Here is a 1,034-nt window from a genome sequence, read left to right on the forward strand (position 1 = left end):
GTTTATATTAATATTTTTTGAAGATTAGTTGCATGATTAAATTTTTTTTATAAAAGATTTTCTTAGATCTAAAAGGTTAGAAAGTGGAAGAAGAAAAATAATTTTTGTTTTAAGAAAATTTGGATCTTTTGTGGTTTAATCTTACTCTAATGACTTTGATAATTTTATTTGATGATACTAAACCTTTTATATACATGTTAGGATGTTATTTTTAATATTTTTTTATGTTATTTTCAAATATATAAATTTTTATGCAAAAGAATACTCGGTTAAGTCAAAAGTTTGATGTTTTCGGCTAGATCCATGTTGTTTATTTTTAGCTATGTAATTTCAAGTTTAATGCTTGGATCTACTTTAGGACATATTTTTTAAACCATAAGATGTTTTGGTTTGAAGATATCATCATTGTATGCCCTCAGATCAAGTATTTGATCAAAACAAGTTGAGGAAAACAAATCTATTTTTGACCAAGTGTTGGAGCCGAGTATTTCAAGTGATATTTTGTAATTTTTAGTGGCTTTTATGTGATGATTCAAAGCATTTTAGCTCTTAATACTGTGCTATGAACATGTTAGAAGAAGGATTTGGACTTTTGAACTTCTTGGAGATATTTTGAAATAGGTCGATATTCAAGAGTTTGTATTTTAGTTAAAATGTTTTGATCTTTTTACTAAAACGTTTTGTATTTATTAGAAGTATATTTTTTTTGGATTTTTTAAGCTCATTTTTAAACTTAGGATATGAGGATCTACATTGTAATATTTCAATTTGATCATGAGTTTTGAAATTGGAAGAAATTGCAACAAAAATCAAAAGATATGGCCTTTGGAAGTTTTAGCCCTATGGTGTTTTTCATAGTTGTGTTGGTTTAAATTTTTTTTAAGTGGATATTTGAGTTTAGAACAAAATTTATATGAAGAATATAATTTGGTCATTTTAGTCCTTAAGTTAGGATGTGAAATTCTTAAATTTTAAGTGAAATTGTCATTTTCCCACATGTAGAAGGTAAAGTGGTCATTTTACTACAAGTTAAC

The sequence above is a fragment of the Carya illinoinensis genome, chromosome 5 (assembly GCF_018687715.1).
Source record: "Carya illinoinensis cultivar Pawnee chromosome 5, C.illinoinensisPawnee_v1, whole genome shotgun sequence".
In the NCBI taxonomy this organism is placed as follows: domain Eukaryota; kingdom Viridiplantae; phylum Streptophyta; class Magnoliopsida; order Fagales; family Juglandaceae; genus Carya; species Carya illinoinensis.